Consider the following 18510-nt stretch of genomic DNA (forward strand, 5'->3'; position numbering starts at 1 on the left):
TTGATTTGGGCTGTGTAGGCTGCCATAGTTTTTTTCAGACTTTTCTTTTCGTTAAAACGAGATTGCACTATAGGTCAGCAGTGTCACCCATGCTTCCTAGACGCTTATATAATCAGAATTTACTTCTTCCTTTTATTTGCAATAACACATTTTTTCATACTTAATGAGTGTAGAATATTCTCTGAGAGGAATCCACAAATGTTGAAATTTCTTCCTCCTTAGGAAAAGACAGTAGATTGTCAATTTATTTATCCTTCATTTCACTCAAAATATTTTCTTATAAATTCCCTGCAGGCTTTCTCTCTTCCTTCCTTTCTATGGAGATTTGTGAAAAATGTGACACACACACACCTGATAGTAGTGGCATGGGCCTTGGCCCATCCTCGTTTGTCTTTTAAGAGGTGTCCTCAAAAAAAAAAATTTACAAAAATTAGCTGGGCGTGGTGGTGACACCGGTAATATCAGCTACTTGGGAAGCTGAGGCAGGAGAATCACATGAACCTGAGAGGCAGAGGTTGCAGTGAGCCACGATCATGCCACAACACTCCTGCCTGGGCGACAAAGGGAGAATCCATCTCAAGAAAAAAAAAAAAAAAAGAAGAGGCATCTACAAGAGTTTGAAATTAAATTTTTTATTCCTATTGGTGTAATATTTATAGATTTTTTTTTTTTTTTGAGTCAGGGTCTCTGTCATCCAGGCTGGAGTACAGTTGCATAATCTTGGCTCAGTGCAGCCTTGACCTCCTGGGCTCAAGATCCTCCCACCTCAGCCTCCTGAGTAGCTGGGATTACAGGAACGTGCCGCCACACCTGGCTAATTTTTTATATAGACAGGGTTTTGCCATGTTTCCCAGGCTGGTCTTGAACTCCTAGGCTCAGTGATCCTCCCATCTCAGCCTCCCAAAGTGCTGGGATTATAGGTGTAAGCCGCTATGCCCAGCCTTATTTATGGATTTTTAAAAAATGAACAACCTGCCATCATCCTCAGCAAACTAACACAGGAACAGAAAATCAACCACCACATGTACTCACTTATAAGTGGGAGTTGAACAATGAGAACACATGGACACAGAGAGGGGAACATCACACAGTGAGGCCTGTCGGGGGGTGGGGCATGGGGAGGGAGAGTATAAGGAAAAATAGCTAAAGGACGCTGGGCTTAATACCTGGGTGATGGGTTGACTGGTGCAGCAAGCCACCATGGCATACATTTCCCTAGGTAACAAAACCTGCACATCCTGCACATGTACCCTGGAACTTAAAAATAAAAACAAAAATGTCTAATAAACGTAAGACATTTTCAACTTCACTAGTAGTCAAAATTCGGAATGCAAGTTAATAAGTTAGCACGTATCTAAGAAAGAAAAGGAAAATTAAAATAAATAAATAAAAATAAAAACAACCACACTAAGCCCAAGTAGGCCCAAGTAAGAAATGTATCTCAGCCAGGCAGGGTGGCTCACGCCTGTAATCTCAGCACTTTGGGAGGCCAAGGCGGGTGGATTTCCTGAAGTCAGGAGCTCACGACCAACCTGGCCAACATGGTGAAACCTCGTCGCTACTAAAAATACAAAAATTATCCAGGTGTGGAGGCAGGTGCCTGTAATCCCAGGCACTCAGGAGGCTGAGGCAGGAGAATTGCTTGAACCCGGGAGGCGCAGGTTGCAGTGAGCCGAGATAGCGCCATTGCACTCCAGCCTGGGTGACAGAGCAAGACTCCATCTCAAACAAACAAACAAACAAACAAAAATGAAATACATCTTAGTCATTGAAGCAACTCTTATTTGACTATCATATGCTCACTTTTATACTCTGACAGGTGCATCTCCTCCCTGTAGCATGAAGGAATACAGCAATAAAGGCTGAGGCTGTCCTGAAGGATACCTAGAGAGGCAGCATGGAGGAAAGGTGCACAGTGAGACTCCAGGATGAGCCGCCCATGCAGTGCTGAAGATTCTGGGCCACCCTCTGAAAGCACGGTAAGAAAGTGGGTGGTCCTGAGGTCAGGAGATTGAGGCCATCCTGGCTAACAAGGTGAAACCCCGTTTCTACTAAAAATACAAAAAATTAGCTGGGCGTGGTGGTGGGCGCCTGTAGTCCCAGCTACTCAGGAGGAGGAGGCAGGAGAATGGCGTGAACCCGGGAGGCGGAACTCGCAGTGAGCTGAGATCACACCACTGCACTCCAGCCTGGGCGACAGAGCAAGACTCCATGTCAAGAAAAGAAGAAAGTGTGTGGTCCTGAGCTCTGAGAGCTGCCCCCACTCCAGTGGGGATTTTTCCTCAAGTGAGATTCTTCAGAGTATCCATTTCCTTTTTCTTTTTTTTTTAGAGACAGAGTCGCGCTCTATGGCCAAGGCTGCAGTGCAGTGGTGCAATCATAGCTCACTGCAGCGTGAAACTCCTGGGCTCAACTGATCCTCTCACCTCAGCCTCCTGAGTAGCTGGTGTATGTCACCATGTCTGGCTAGTTTTGTTTGTTTGTTTGTTTAGACTGAGTCTGGCTCTGTCACTCCCACTGGAGTGCAGTGGCATGAACTTGGCTCACTGCAAACTCTGCCTCCTGGGTTCAAGCAATTCTCCTGCCTCAGCCTCCTGAGTAGCTGGAATTACAGGCATGCAGCACCATGCCTGGATAATTTTTTGTATTTTTAGTAGAGACAGGGTTTCACCATGGCCAGGCTGGCCTCAAACACCTGACCTCAAGTGATCCACTTGCCTCAGACTCCCCAAGTGCTGAGATTACAAGCACGAGCCACTGCATGGTTCCATTTGCTGTACAAGTTGGAGTGGTGGCTGGATTACAGAGTTGTTGTGTAGCTCAGAGACAACCGTGCAGGTTATAATTTCTCTACTTGCCTCCTGGATTCATTTTTCATCCTTCCTTGTCCTGCTCTGTGCCCAAGGAGACCGAACCAACCCCTTCAGATCAGAGGGCAAGAGGAGACAGGGGCCAGGCTTTATTCTCTACGCCTTTGCTTAGGAGCTGTGTCTGTTGGTAGCTGTCATGCTCCATACCTATCACTCCCATCAGGTGGCCTATGTCGCCAGGCTCTAATACCACTTTTCTCTCCCCTTGCTCCTTTAGTCCTAGGGGAAATAATGGTTTCCTGGAGCCAGACTTTGGGTGCCTCATGCCACAGGGCATGGATTTAGCTAGTACCCACGGCAGCTGCCTGACAAGACTATTGTGTTTCTTTGTGGCAACCTCCACAAATCACAGGACTGGATTTATGTGATATTTAAAATCTTAAAGATTTAATTAAAGATTTTCGAGTAGATGAGCACATAAGATCTGATATGTAGTCTAAGAATATTAACGTGGTAGAGTATTAAGTATATGGGAAAGGGAGAGAATGGAGATGACACCAGTGAACAAACACTGCCATGGTCCCTGTCAGTGGTGATGACAGGTGAGATACACAAGGTCAATGGGAAGGTTCCAGATAGACATCTACTCCAAAGGAACCAAAAACAGATTGTCTTCGGGGGACACAGTGGAAGGATGTTTCAAGTAGGAATCTGCCAATGTTGTCTTTTCTGAATTTCCTTTTGTGGGGAACTGCTCCTCTGCTACTCTATGTGATTTTGATGAGGCTGCCAATTGCAGAACTCTGCCCCTCTGACCACAGAGGGGTGTGTGTGATAGTGGTAGGGGCAACCAAGAATAGTACCTCAAGCCCAGCCCATCTTAGTGCCTCATTCTCTTGGGCAGAGTGATTGATCTAGGGATGGCCATGTGCCTGAATCTAGGCCAGTCAATGCCTTTTTTGGTGACTTTTCCATTTGGAGCTGAAGGAGAACGGGCCTTACTTTCAGAAATATGTGAATAGGGATGCCGCGGCCTCTTTTTTTTCCCCCACAACATGAAGAACAAAGAAAACATAGACAAGTGAGTGGAGGGTGAAGATGGTGACTTCCTTAGGGTTCCTGAGTCTAGTCAAACTGGAAGTGAGATCAATTTCTGGACTTCCCAGTTATGTGATCCAGTAAATCTCCTTTTATGCTTAAGCTAGTTTGAGCTTTGAGTTGGGTTTCTGTCACTTGTAATTGAAACAAGTCTGAACTTTTAAAAAAAAAAAAAAAAAAGTGAGGGGGTGTCGGGCACAGTGGCTCACACCTGTGATCCCAGCACTTTGGGAGGCCGAGGCAGGCAGATCACCTGAGGTCACGAGTTTGAGACCAGCTTGGCCAACATGGAGAAACCCCGTCTCTAGTAAAAATGCAAACATTAGCCGGGCGTGGTGGCACATGCCTGTAATTCCAGCTACTCGGGAGGTTGAGCCAGAAGAATTGCTCGAGCCTGGGAGGCAGAGGTTGCAGTGAGCCAAGATAGTGCCACTGCACTCCAGCCTGGGTGACACAGCAAAACTCATCTAAAAAAAAAAAAAAAAAAAGTAACATGTTCTTCCTATTAGAAATAGGCTTAAGAAACTTCCATGAGTCCACAGTAAATTCAATGGAATGAATGCTTAAGCAGATATGATCTAAGGAAGTTTTATTAGCAAACTATGGATAAAAGGTGTTTAGGAGAATGTTGGGGAAACTAGTTTTGCTCATTTTCATTCTTTATTTTCCTTCTTATGCCAGTAGTTTCTGCTTTTGAAATTCTAAGAGGAAAAGAAACAGTAAGTGTAGTCAGCCAAGGGAAAAGATATAGACTGGGAAGCAGTAGAGGAAGCCTGGGAACAGAGTGATGGAGAAGGGAATTATGAGAAACGCCATGGCATATGAGAGAGCTCCAGCCTGGGAGTCAGGACCCACGTACAGTCCTGGCTCTGCCACAAATGTGCCATCTGCTTGCATAAGCTAGTCTGACTAAGTTGTGATTTCTATACCTGAGAAATAAGCAGGCCTGGAATAAAAGATGATTAATATTCCCCTTCAACAGTCTATTATTCCAGTGTGTCCCTATTTTTAGCAGGAACATGAAGGAAGCAAGGGATTAGGGAGCATCACTATTAGATTCATAGCTGTGAAGACAGTTTCCCAGAAGGGTTCCCAGGAGGTCTGGCTTGGAGGGCAGCTGCTCCAATGCCCCCAGACCCAGGCTCAGATCAAACCACAGGCAGCTGAGGCTCTGGCTTTATCCTGGAAGGGTTAAGACATGGTCAATGAACCGAGGAACCAAGGCAGGTCTCCTTGTTTTGCTAAATAGTTAATGCAATCCCTTAGGCAGGCAGGGTAAAACCAACCTCATTTCCTCCTTCCCTCCTCACCCTTTTCCCACCCAGTGAAGGAATCCTGACTCAACCTAAACCCCACCCACATCAGCATACCTGGAACCCATCCAACCTAGCAAGTGCAGCCTGCCTAGTGGTGACCTGAACAAGCCAATTTCACACGGGAAAAATCAACAGCCTGCTGTTATCACAGCCAGGAAGGCAGGGAAGGAGCAGTTTCATCCTCAGGGCAATTCAGGCAGGAGGAGAGAAGAGTATGGGGAGAGGTCGTGAATAAACACACAGGAAAAGGAAGTTCTGCCGAAGTTTGCTCCTGCTCCAAAGTTGGGTTTGAAGGGTAGTGTATAAGAAGAAATAAGTTTTCTTCTAGCTCTTTCAAACTTTCTGCCATTTCTGCCAAAATACCACCAAAGAGTTTCTCAGTTCTCAGATTCCTGAGAAACAAGAGCTGCCACACAGTAGGTGCTTAGTAAATAATAATTGTATTTTATTTTAAATTATTAGTTTAAACGTTAAAGTTAAATTGAAATAAATTACTAATTATTAAGCACCTCGCTCTGTCACCCAAGCTGGAGTGCAGTGGTGTGATCATAACTCATTGCAGCCTCAAATTCCTAGGCTCAAGTGATCCTCCCATCTCAGCCTCCAGAGTAGCTGGGATTCTAGGTGTGCACCACCACACCTGGCTATTTTTTTTAATTTTTGGTAGAGGTAGGGTCTTGCTCTGTTGCCCAGGCTGGTCTCTAATTTCTGAGCTCAAGTGATCCCTCCACCTCCCAAAGTGCTAGGATTGTAGGCATAAGGCCCAGCAATAAATATTTACTGAGTGGATAATCGAACAAATGGATGGACACATCTTTTGGTCATTAAATTGACTCTCTTTGTGGTGCCAGATGTGATGAGCCACCGGAGTAAAATATGCTCCATGAAAGAGAAGGGAGGATCAGGAGAGGCACTCAAGCACACTCAGCTGAAGCTGCTTCCCCACTCTGGACGATCCAGGCAGAGTTTTAATATTGGTCACAGTGCACAGAGGGCATCTCCCTCAGTCAAGGAGCTTCCTATAGGCCCTTCCTATAGGCCCAGGACCATGAAGTTATTTATTAGTCCCTGACTTATAAGAGCTTGCAGTCTAAGTGAAGAGACAGTGTTAGCTCAGAGGGAATAATGACATGATTTGCATAAATCAACAAATAATTGGCCTTAAGTAATGTAGAGAAGTGTATTATTATAATGAGTTCAAAGAAAAGAGAGATGAGTGGGGCTGGAACAGTCCAGAAAGCACCACTGAAGAAGTGGGATTTGACTTTGATGCAGGGAACAGGCAAATGCTCATTCACGTAGGGAATGTGGATTAATTTTCTGAACCCCGATCCCACCCGGGGCATCACAGTGCTGTTTTCCAGATGCATACCCAAGTCCCCTTTCAATTTTCCATCTCTGATCTGCATGGCAGGCGAGATTTCCATCACCATCAGAGCAGACGGGGCTTCACAAAGAGCAGTGCAATTTGAGTGCTGATGAGGCCAACAGGTTTGATTCAGAAGACTGTTATTGCTGCCAGGCTGTAGCTTAAACATATAAATTTGCTGCTTCAAATGTTCCATCAGGAGAATCATCTGGGGAGCACTAATCCTAAGTGAAACCGTCTTGATTACAAAGGAAGAAACGACAACACCATATCGTTTAACTGCTGAACCTTACAGTGAAACACAAAGCGGCATTAAAGTTCTCTGCCTGTAATGCCATGGTTTAAGCGGTTAATCTTATTTTAGCTGAATGGCATGTTCATTACAGCAAATAAGTAGGTAATATGTGGGATTACTGAAGAGGGAAGATAAATTAAACCAGTTATGGGCATCATGTTGATTTTTTTTAACTGTCTAATTTAACTTGGTATTTTTCAACAGCCAGATCTAATAAACACTCATTTAGCAGAGATTAAAGAGATGGGACTCTTGCCCAGAAAAGGTGTTATATATGACTTGAGATGCTAGTTTTAAGGGCAGTAATTCATGATGCTCAGCACTTGCTCCAGCCTGGAATTTTCAGTGCTTTAACAGGAGGGGTTCATGAATGGCAAAGCAGTGCTTCTCACTTTCCAGTAAATAGTTACATTTCTACCATTTATACTTTTCATGGGCAGCTGAAGGACTTTTCTTCAAGGTCTCAAACATTCTTTTCTGTAGACCTGCTACAAAGACACCTTCTAACATCAGACAATGTAGTTCAGGAATGTATTTTGTTATCTTTTCTCAAACAAGCGCTACTCTAACTTCAAAAACCATTCATTGAACTATGGGTACAAAGGACAGAGGAGATAGTCCTTGAATTGGAAGAGACTACAATGTAGTCTGGAGAGGAGGAATAACAATCACACACAATAAAGAACAATAAAGAAGCTGGTAACAGCATGAGAGGTGCATAAACAAGTGCCAAATTACATAGCCAATTTGTGCAGTGTAGCCCATAAGGAAAGAGATGGACAAGTACTTACTGAGCAGCAAGAAATACTCCAGGTTGGGTATTGTGCTGTAGGCTTTTTGTATACTTAATTTGCACAAAATTTTTTTTTCAAGGCAAATATTATGACCTCCCATTTCACAGGTGTAGAAACCGAGGCTCAGAGAACCAAGTTGCTTGTTCAAGTGGGGGAAAGGCCCAGGTCTGATTGCAAAGTCCTTGCCTTTCCTTTATGGCAAGTTGTTTCTTTAAGAAATATGATGAGTCAGGAGAAGAAAATCATGTAAGATGTCATGGAAGGAGTGGAATTGGATCTGAGTCTGAATGTACCCTTCAACCCAACTTCAAAGCAGCAAATACCTTGATGCAATTTGTTTGACAATCAATTCTGCTTCCAGGAATTAAGCCTAAAGAAATAATTAAGAAAATGTCCCTTTAGAAAGTTTGTATCCATTTGCACTCACACCGTATGTTATATAAATTCATTGTTCTCATGCCAACACCAGACATTATCATTCCTTTTCAGTATCTACAATTCCATTAGATGGAATATAGTATCACCATGTGGCTACAGTTTGTGTTTCTTCAGTGGGTAGATATGAACACCTATTCGTATCTTTGCTGCCTAACTTTGTTTTAGAATTCTCTGTGCCTTTTCCTTTGCTGATTTTTTTTTTTTTTGAGACAAGGTCTCGCTCTGTCTCCCAGACTGGAGTGCAGTGGCATGATCTTGGCTTACTTCAGCCTTGACCTCTTGGGCTCAAGCAATCCTCCCACCTTAGCCTCCCAGGTAGCTGGGACTACAGGCACACACTACCATGCCCAGCTAATTTTTCAAAAAATTTTTTTGTAGAGATGGGGTTTTGCCATGTTACCCAGGCTGGTTTTGAACTCCTGAACTCAAGCAATCCTCCCGCCTCAGCCTCCCAAATGCTAGGATTACAGGCATGAGCCACCACGCCATGCTTTGCTTATTTTTCTATGAGATATTTATTTACCTCTAAATAATTTTATTTTAAATTTAATTTTATAAATTAAAATTAATTAATTTAGAACACTTTACATGTTAAGATTTTTTGAACTGTCATATATGCTGCATATTACTTCTAGTTGATTTTTTTTTAAACAGACAAATCTGAGTCATTTTCTTTATAATTTCTGCAGTAGCATCCTGGAAATACGGCTATAGCAAGAAGTAACCTTCAGAGTAAACAGCTTTCTCGAATTGGTAGCTCAGGAGAATGGATAACCAGGGCAGACGTGTACAACTTCTAAGTATCTGCAAGGACAATCCCAGTTGTGCAGACTCAGGGCTCCAATGAGATTACCTGTTAAAAGGACAGGTAACCCCTGATGGCTATACAACTAAAGGTCGCCTCAGTTACACTGATTTCTTAGTAACTTGAATTCCTAGGATAATCTCTAATTTGTTCAAAGTGTACTATTCTTTTAGCATACTGATAAGTCCACAAATACTATATGTGACATTTTGTCTTAAGATTGATGCAGGATTTTTCTTGGCCCCTTCACTGGACTCCCAACAGGAGGGAACATTTACTCAGCCCACCACATTCAACCCCTTGTGGGTGGGAGCCTGTGAGCAAGTGAGTGTAGGACCCAGGCGGCCACTCCAGGCACCAGCAGAAGCAAGCTCCATGTGGGGCCCGTGGCCAAACCAGCCATGAGCCAGTGAGTGTGGGATCTGGCCAGTTGCTCTGGGCACCGGCAGGAGCAGGCTCCATGTGAGGCTCATGGCCAGATCAGGAGTGAGCGAGTGAGTGCAGGATCTGGTTGGCCACTTTGGGCACTGGCGGGAACAAGCTCTGTGCAGGGCCCATGGCACCACCAAGATGAGGGAGCTTGTGACCCCAAAACCCCAGGGGGAGTTTTACAGTGCTCTCTTAGCGCTGCCATCTGCAGACGGCTGTGTGTTAACAGCTCAGCTGGCCCCTTGTCTCGTCACATGGGGTGGCTGCCCTCTGACAGCAAGGGCAAAGGGCCAGTGTGATAGCCTTTTGGGGTCCCCACACTCCGTGGGCCCTGAGCTCTTGTCCATCCAGCATCCAAGGAGAATGAAGTTGCATGGACACTTGAAGGATGGTGAGGGTGGAAAATTTAATTGAGCAGTGGAAATGGCTCTTAGCATAGAGGGGAACTGGAGAGGGGATGGGAAAAGCAGATAGTCTTCCCCAAAATCTGGCCCTCTCTTCCCCAAAGTCTGGCCATCTCTCCTTTCTACTGACTGAGTCTGGGATCTTTATAGGCACAGGATGGGGGTGGGGTGGGTCATAGGTAGTTTTGGAAAAGGCAACACTGGATTGGTAAAAAGACATTATTCAGAAAGAACAAATCAAGAGAGACAGAGCAAACAGGAATAGAAGTTCTCACTTTGGGCTGCAGGTTTCAGGCTTTTGGACTTGAAGATGGGGTTTCACCAGGGACCCATCCCTATTTGCCTAGGCATTTGGCTGCCTCCTGCCACTCTCGATATTTTTGTTTGTTTTGTTTTCACTCTCAATATTTTTTAGTGAGATTTTTTAGTTCATTTTTGTGCTATGTTCATCAGGTTTGACATCAAGATGATGCTGACTTTGTAAAATTAATTGGAACTTCCTTCCTTTCCTCCCTCCTTCCCTCCTTCTTTCCCTCTTCTATTTCATCTACTTACTGATATTTGAGTTTAATATATCATGTTACTATTTGTCCTGTCCTGTGTTCCTGTTTCTCTCTTGATTTCTGCTATATTGATATTTCCCCTTCCTCCCATTAGTTTGGTAGTTACACCTTCTTTTACTTTTTTTTTTTTTTTAGCAGTTACCTTAAAGGTTTCAACATTAATCCTAATCTCCAATGTTACTTGAATTTTTATCTCACTCCCAAATAATGCCACAACCTAAAACATTTTAACTCCAAGAATATTGTGGTGGTTAATTTTATGTGTCAACTTGACTGGGCCACAGGGTGCCCAGACATTTGATCAAACATTATTCTGGGTGTGTTTGTGAGGGTATTTCTGAATAAGCTTAGCATTAGAATCAGTAGACTGAATAAAGTAGATTGTCCTCCCCAATGTTGGTGGACCTCATCGAATTAATTGAATACCTGAATAAAATAAAAAGTCTGATAAGAGGAAACTTCTCCTGCCCGACTTCTGAGCTGGGGCATTAGTCTCCTGCCCTCATATTGGAACTACATTGACAGCTTTCCCGTAGCTCCAGCTTGCCAAATGCACATCTCGGGATGTCTCAAGTGCCATAATTACATGAGCCAATTTCTTACAATATGTATGCACGTCATAGAAGACATTTATATGCTATATATATTTAATATATGTCATAGGAGACATATAATACATAGAGAATATATGATATACAGATCATATAACATGTAGATTGTTTATATAGAATGTTCTATATGTAGATTATGTGTTTCCTATGACATATATTAAATGTACAACATACATAAAATATCTATCTCCTATGACATACATATTAATTATTAAGTAGTGGCTTATGGCCAGGCATGATGGCTCACACTTGTAATTCCAGCACTTTGGGAGGCTGAGGCAGGCAGATTACCTGAGGTCAGGAGTCCGAGACCAGCCTGGCCAACATGGTGAAACCCCGTCTCTACTAAAAATACAAAAGTTAGCTGGGTGTGGTGGCACATGCCTGTAATCCCAGCTACTTGGGAGGCTGAAGCAGGAGAATCACTTAAACCCAGGAGATGGAGGTTGCAGTGAGCTGAGATGGTGCCACTGCACTCCAGCCTGGGCGATAGGAGTGAGACTCTGTCTCAAAAAATAAAATTAAATTAAAAGTGGCTTATATATTATCATATATAATATGGCTTATATACCATATATCTCTCTCTCCTCCTGGTTCTGTTTTCCTGGAGAACCCTAATATAAACCACCTCTTGATTTTTATGTCACTTGTGCATTTTATTCTTTCTCTATGTATGTATATATACATATATATATGTTAACTCCACATGACAATATTGTATACAGTCAATATTTATTTAGATTTATCCATATAGTTGCCCTTTACACTAATTTCCTGTTCTTGCACCTGTGAGTTTCCAACTGGGTTTATTTTCCTTCTACCTGAAGGCATCTTCAGTGTTTTCTTAGTGCAGTCCTACTTGTGATGAATTCTTTTTGTCCTGAAATGCCTTGATTTCCCTTTTAATTTTGAAGACCATTTTTGCTAGGCATGGAATTCTAGACAATTGGTTACACTCTTTTTTTTTTTTTTTTGAAGCAGACTCTCACTCTGTTAACCAGGCTGGAGTGCAGTGGTGCAATCTCAGCCCACTGCAACCTCTGCCTTCTGGGTTCAAGCAATTCTCCTGCCTCAGCCTCCTGAGTAGCTCGGATTACAGGCATGCACTACCACGCCCAACTAATTTTTGTGTTGTTAGTAGAGATGGGGTTTCGCCATGTTGGCCAAGCTGGTCTCGAACTCATCTCAAGTGGTCCGCCTGCCTCAGCCTCCCAAAGTACTGGGATTACAGGCATGAGCCACCACACCTGACCAATCAATTACCTTCTTTCAGCACTTTGAAAATATTCTATTTGTCTTCTGGCTTTCATTATTTCTCTGGAGAATCCAGCAGTAAGTCTAGTGGTTGCTCTTTTGATGGTGATGTCTTTTTTTCTCTCGCTATTTAGTAAGATTTTATCTTTGGTTATCAATTACTATGAATGTGCCTGGGTTTTTTGTATATTTTAAATTCTGCTTGGGATTTTTAATCTGTGACATGCTTTTCACCAGTTTTGGAAAGTCCTCAGCTATTATCTTTTCAAAAGTTGCTTCCAGGCTGGGTGCAGTAGGTCACGCCTATAATCCCAGCACTTTGGGAGACCGACGTGGGTGGATCACCTGAGGTCATGAGTTCGAGACCAGTCTGGCCAACATGATGAAACCCCGTCTCTACTAAAAATACAAAAACTAGCTGGGTATGGTGGTAGATGCCTGTAATCCCAGCGGCTCGGGAGGCTGAGGCAGGAGAATCTCTTGAACCTAGGAGGCGGAGGTTGCAGTGAGGTGAGATCACACTATCACACTCCACTCTGGGCGACAGAGCAAGACTCTGTCTCAAAAAAAAAAAGTTGCTTCTCTCACATTGTCTCTGTTCTCTGCTTTTCAGGGACTCTAAATACATTTATATTAAATCTTCTCATTGTATCCCCTATATCTCTTATCCCCCTTGTCTGTACTTACGACCTTTTCTCACTCCATGTTTCCTTCTGGAAATGTTCTTCTAATATATTCTTAATTATATCTTCAACTATGTCTTATTTGCTATAAAACCTTTCCATTTAGTTCTTAATTTCACCTACTATTTTTCTTTGTTTGGGATTTTGTTTTTATGGTTTCCATAATTATTAATCTTGTTTCTTGTTTTATCTCTTCAAACCTATTAAACACATTTCAGAGCAATTTTCTGTCAAGTAAAACTTGACAACAAAAAAAGCAATCAGTAAGTTCCAGTTCCACTTAGGATAGAGAAAGCCAAGAAGCATTGCTCTCACAAACTACTTTGCCTTGGGCAGAGTACAGGATGAAAGATAGCAGCAAATTAAAAAAAAAAAAAAAAAAAGAAAACTGAAATTTTAACAAATGCTTAAAGAGCAAGTGTGGGCTAGTGTGACAGCTTAGAATTCCCAAGAGCCACAGACACAAGGAGAGTTTAGCCCTAGTTACCGGCTCTTTTTCATAGCCTCCACTGGGTGTTTATAAGAAAAACTGGGGACAGAGCAGGACAACTGAAAGAGACTCCTTTTGGTGACACAGGCATGCAGGTGACAACCAGCTACCACTGTGAGAGAGATATGAAACCCAGGTCCTTTTCTTACATAAAGAAAAAGCCCTCTGCCACCAGGGAAGTGATACGAAACCGCCTATCCCCTGGTTTCAGCCAACGAACTTGGCTGTAGGCAGGGAGGAGTTGAAGCAAAAACCATCTGCTGTTGGACAGGGCAAGGAAACTCACTTGTGACCACGATCCCGCACTGATGCAAAGCAGAGGTTTGCCACCAGTGAGAGAGGGACAGGAAACTCACTCTCACCTAAGACTCCCACAATTACAAAGCAGGGTCTGTGTGCCACAGAGAAAGGGGACCCAGCCCTGAAGCTCACACACCCATGGTTTGCATGAGACAGAGGCCGGAGGAGGAGAACCGCCTCCTGCCACAACCATAAGCCTTGCACAAAGTACTAAGCAATAGATTTCTACAGCTGAGGAGGGACACGAGCAGAGAGAAAGAGGTATCACTGGTGATATAAGCATGCAGAGTCTGCTAAAAGCTGAGGGTGGAGCAGGAACACTGAGAAAAACTCTGGCACTCTAGGCCACACACTAAGCCCACGGCAGCAGCAGTCCATCACTGAAGAATTTGAAATCTGTGATATACTGAAAGTAACTATAGCAGCAACAAACTCAAACTCAGATCAACTATTTATTAGAGTTATTTGCCTCTCCCTAATAGAGGCCTAATGGCCTAATAGAAGGAAAGCTGTGCCCATTTCCAGATATAAATACTATTTACCTCAGTTTCTACTGTTCTTTAACATGCAACATCTGACATTTAATCAACAATTATAAGACATTTTAAAAAGCAAGAAAAAAAATGATCCATTGTCAAGAGATAAAGTAGTCAACAGAACCAGATCCAGAGATGACCCAGATACCGATACTATCAGATAGAAACTTTAAAACAACTATGATTAAAATGCTAAAGGACCTAGTGGAATGGATGGACACCATGCATAAATAGATTGGGAATTTCAGCAGAGAGATGGAAGCTATAAAAAAAGAGTTAAATAAAAATGCTAGAAATAAAAATATAATATTAAGAGATAAAGAATCTCTTCAACAGGCTTATCGGTGGACTAAACACAGCACAAGAGAAAATCAGTAAGCCTGAAATAGATTAACAGAAATAATCCAAACTGAAACACAAAGAAAAACAGAGTGTATAAAATAAAACAGCACATCCAACAGAGCCATGGGACAATATCAAATGGCCTAACATAAATCTAATTGCAGTCTCAGAAGAACATTTGATCATATAATGGTTGCAAATTTTCTAAAATTAATAAAAAACAACAAACAGATCCCAAGAGGCTTGGAGAATCTCAAGCAAAAGAAATACAAAGAAAAACATACCCAGAGGCTAGGCGCAGTGGTTTATGCTTGTAATCCCAGCACTTTGGGAAGCCAAGGTGAGAGGATTGTTTGATCACAGTTGTTCCAGACCAGCCTGGCAACATGGTGAAACCTCAGCTCTACAAAAAAAAAAGAAAAGAAAAAAAGCTGGGTATGGTGGCACATGCATGTAATTATAGGTACTTAGGGGACTAAGGTGAGAGGATTGCTTGAGCCCAGGAGGCAGAGGTCGCAGAGAGCTGAGGTCACACCACTGCACTCCAGCCAGGGCAACAGAATCGATCTTGTATCAAAAAAAGACACATCATAGTTTAACTGCTAAAAATTTTAAAAAGGGATATCTAGAAGGCAACAAGGAAAAAAAATTATGTATAGATGACCAAAATTTAGAATTACAGCAGTATTCTCAACAAAAACTTTGCAAGCCAGGAGGCAATGGAGTAATTTCTTTAAAATAATAGAAAACTTAGACTTTACCACAATCTTATCAGGTCACTTGAAATCTTGGTGTTAGTGAGGCTAATCAGGGCTAGAGTTGAGAAGAAAGATGGTGGTACTGTGGGAACAAGAGTAAATGATAGGGCTTAGATGCAAGGTGCTGGGGTGCACCTGAGAGCCAGAATGATATGGGTATGCCTCTTGAAATCAGGCCATCAATAAGCAAGGTCCCCAAACCTAAAATGGGTTTTTCAGAGCCAGACCACATCAGAGACTACATTCTCTAAATAACTTTCAGCACAGTGGAGTTGGCTACAAGCAAAATTGCATAATTGCAGTGCCCACCTAAGTACCTATCCCCCAATGTCTCAAAGACATAGAATGAATGGTACAGATTGTGACACTAGCCAAACTACAAAGGATAGTTCCTATGATTTCATCTATTGTGATATCAGGAGACAGGAAGAAGAAGGTGAACAAATAATCTGCTAATGCAGAGGTCACAGACCCAGGAGGAACACCCATGTGCTCCTATTTGAGATATTGAGTTGAAGCAAGGGGTGAGTCCTGAATGGATGGTGGGCCAAATGTGCCAAGTAGTGCAAGGTCAAGCAGAACTTCAATCCTTTCCATAATCTCCATCATTTCCCAAAAGCTTAAAAATATACAATCTAATTTTACAATTTCTACACATACACTCTTCAAGACAAGTGACTCCCAACTTCCCTTTTCCGTGTAGACTGCTACCTCTAGTTCCCTCATATACCTTCAGGAATCACAGGATGTAGTCACGACTGGGGGTAGTGGAAATTCAATCTAGAGATTCCACTTGCTTACTTACCTTCTTTATGCTATCCTTATGCTAGTTGTCACAGTAAGAGAGAACATGAGCATGGAGTGGGGAGGGAGGTGGGTGGGTGTTGGATTTTGACTGCTCAGAGTCTCTGGGTTATACAAATAAACATTGTGCCTTATTTAATGGAGGACAGCCAAGATGTAAAGAGGGTTTCAAAAAGTCAAGGCCAAGCAAGCCCTTTGTAGCTCAGCTCCTATTACGTTACTGGCAATAGCACTACAAATCAATGTAGAAAATGAGGTACTAGTAGGAGAGAGAGGAAAAGGAAAAAATAGCTGATCCTCTCTGGAAAGAGGGATGGCTGCAAGGCTTTCTGCTGTGGGCCCCTGCCTCTAAAGATACCCAATACAGTGATAGTAGTTTTTTCCTCCCTTCTTTTTATTTTTTGCTGGAGTGCAGTAGTGCCATCTCGGCTCACTGCAAACTCCGCCTCCTGTGATTCTCCTGCCTCAGCCTCCTGAGTATCTGGGATTACAGGCACGCACCACCACGCCTGGCTAATTTTTAGTAGAGATGGAGTTTCACCATGTGGCCAAGATGGTCTCAAACTTCTGACCTCAAATGATCCGCCAGCCTCAGCCTCCTAAAGTGTTGGGATTACAGGCGTGACCTACTGCACCCGGCCCTTCTCTTACCTTTGTGTGACCACTCTTCTGTTTCAGAAGTCAAAACAGGACAAGCAACTAATAATTTTCTTTTTTTTTTTTTTGAGACAGAGTCTCGCTCTGTCGCCCAGGCGGGAGTGCAGTGGCCGGATCTCAGCTCACTGCAAGCTCTGCCTCCCGGGTTTACGCCATTCTCCTGCCTCAGCCTCCCGAGTAGCTGGGACTACAGGTGCCCGCCACCTCGCCCAGCTAGTTTTTTTGTACTTTTTAGTAGAGACGGGGTTTCACCATGTTCGCCAGGATGGTCTCGATCTCCTGACCTCGTGATCCGCCCATCTCGGCCTCCCAAAGTGCCGGGATTACAGGCTTGAGCCACCGCGCCCGGCCTGCAACTAATAATTATCAATTCTGCCTATCTATACTCTAGTTGTATACAATCATCTGAGAATTACAATTGAATTATTTTCCACTTCCAATGCTACTGGGCAAATCTTTCAGACATGATCCTGAGCATTTAAGACAATGGAGGAATTACCACAATTTCTAGCTGAAATGAGCCTATCATTTTAGTTTTTTTTTTCTTTTTTACTTTTACTTTTTAATTTTCAAAATATGAGATGGGGGGGTCTCACTTTGTTGCCCAGGTTGATCTTGAACTCCTGGCCTCAAGCAATCACCCTGCCTCAGCCTCCCAAAGTGTTAGGATTACAGGCAGGAGTCACTGTACCCAGCATCATTCATTTTAAAGCTTTGAAATGTTTTGATTGCATTGGGGTACTCAGATGGATTTTTTTTTTTTTTTTTTTTTTTTGAGACAGCATCTTGTTCTGTAACTCAGCCTAGAGTACAGTGACATAATCTTGGCTCACTGCAGCCTCTGCCTCCTAGACTCAAGTGATCCTCCCACCTCAGCCTCCTGAGTAGCTGGGACTACAGGAACACACCATGATGCTCAGCTAGTTTTTTAATTTCTTGTAGACAAGTTCTCACTATATTGCCCTGGCTGGTGTCAAACTCATGGGCTCAAGTGATCCTCCCGCCTCAGCCTCTCAAAGTGCTGGGATTACAGGTCTGAGTCATTGCACCCAGCATGTTTTTAAACATACCTGTTGATCACAAGAAAAACATATTTAAAAAATCATTATTGAAAAGCTCCACACTATAAGAAGCATGGATCAGTCAAATTATCTTTTAAAAGCCCTCTTTAATTCCAAGGAGACAAAGTAAGTATTGGTCATTAAACATGTTACATGTATGACTAATATTTATTATAGCTAATATAATAGTTTAGAACAAGGAAATTTAGTAGAGTTATAATATTTTGGTGCACATGTATAATTCAGCATAAGCCAAAGCCCTTTTAAAATAACCAATACTATCATTTTATGAAATCTTTATAAAATAAGCACAGTAGTACAATATTTAAGCATCTCAAGTCTCCATTTTAGAGTTGATTATCAAGGAATGCCTGTTATACATAAAGAGCTCTATGCTGTTCTGCTTCTTTAGTTAATAAGGTAGGGAAATAAGTGACACACTTTTTAGAGGAATCCATGCAGTGGACAGAAAGTCAGATTAGGTAGTCTCTAGGGATCCATCCAGTTCTGGGACTCTATGATCAGATGGCCTCTAAGGTTTCTTCTAGTTCAGAAAATAGAGGTACCTGGAATATAATTTTTTCCATTTTAAATGGTTATATAGGTTAATAGTATTTTTTGCTTTTCAAAATTCATTGCTGGTGATGTCTATTACTTATATGATGTCATATCTTTGGCCAGGAATGCAATCCT

General features: G+C 42.6%; 1 protein-coding gene across 10 annotated transcripts in view; it reads right to left on the reverse strand.

Annotated features, from left to right (window-relative positions):
- Positions 1-18510, reverse strand: part of OSTM1 (osteoclastogenesis associated transmembrane protein 1) — a 118109-nt gene that overhangs the window by 63230 nt on the left and 36369 nt on the right. The window contains exons 7-10 of one of the 10 annotated variants that reach the window (XR_013416027.1): positions 18259-18383; positions 14822-14940; positions 7680-8052; positions 6380-6817 (exon numbers count right to left, since the gene is read on the reverse strand). The gene's annotated coding sequence lies outside the window, so the exon portion shown is untranslated. Of the gene's footprint in view, positions 1-6379; positions 8053-14821; positions 14941-17664; positions 17827-17907; positions 18384-18510 lie in introns of those variants that run through there. The other 9 variants (XR_013416026.1, XR_013416029.1, XR_013416024.1 and 6 more) reach the window with 9 other exon arrangements.

This window comes from Macaca mulatta, chromosome 4 (genome assembly GCF_049350105.2).
Source record: "Macaca mulatta isolate MMU2019108-1 chromosome 4, T2T-MMU8v2.0, whole genome shotgun sequence".
NCBI classification, from domain to species: domain Eukaryota; kingdom Metazoa; phylum Chordata; class Mammalia; order Primates; family Cercopithecidae; genus Macaca; species Macaca mulatta.